Source organism: Botryllus schlosseri, chromosome 3, assembly GCF_051294905.1.
Source record: "Botryllus schlosseri isolate E-star chromosome 3, Bs_hap1, whole genome shotgun sequence".
Taxonomy (NCBI): domain Eukaryota; kingdom Metazoa; phylum Chordata; class Ascidiacea; order Stolidobranchia; family Styelidae; genus Botryllus; species Botryllus schlosseri.
The window spans coordinates 24,767,127-24,767,843 of record NC_137238.1 but is presented as its reverse complement, the minus strand read 5'-3'; the positions used below and the strand labels follow the sequence as shown (position 1 = coordinate 24,767,843).

At 38.8% G+C, this 717-nt stretch overlaps 1 non-coding gene across 1 annotated transcript; it reads left to right on the top strand.

Moving 5' to 3' along the window:
• Nucleotides 1-411: 411 nt before the first annotated feature.
• Nucleotides 412-483, top strand: Trnaq-cug (transfer RNA glutamine (anticodon CUG)). Its single transcript has one exon. It is a non-coding gene; the product is annotated as a tRNA-Gln (tRNA).
• Nucleotides 484-717: the final 234 nt, after the last annotated feature.

Sequence of the window (717 nt, the reverse complement as noted above, 5' to 3'; positions counted from 1 at the left end):
ATTTCGAAGAATAATGCAAAATACCAGATGTGTAAGCATGATTTCCATTTTTCGCGTCGCATTTGATTATCGCATCGTCTACGTCGACGTCCTGACTACCGATTGAGCTCCTGAAATTTGCGTCCTTTATAAAAGGCAATTATTCAGACTAAGCGATTACTACTGTAGTTCTATTGCAAACGTAATTGCTAATAACGTAACCAATGGAATGGAAAAAGAATTGGTTTAGAGCTCTAAATGTCATAAATTACGTAAGCTGGACAAACCGAAACAATGACAAATCAATCGTTGTCAAGAATGTCACCATAATTCATCTCCCTACAAAATTTTACAATAATATCTCAGCAAATTTGAAAAGTCAATCATATCCCGAGGTATATGATGAGAATTATTACACTGCGTCGATCACTCGGTCCCATGGTGTAATGGTTAGCACTCAGGACTCTGAATCCTGCGATCCGAGTTCAAGTCTCGGTGGGACCTACTTTTTGATCGGTTCATCAGTTTGTTTCGTAATATTATAACCTGAACAAAGGTTTGGTATATAGTTATGTTATAATGTCATTTCGTAGTTTTTATCGGAACACGGATCATTCAAATGACGCCATACCAGCTGCTAACACAAGAAGATTCACTTGAAACGACTGGCTTTGCATAGTTCAGTGAGCTGTATGTGCGCTGGTCGTGCTCGTGAAGATCCTGTATGCTCGTCTGATA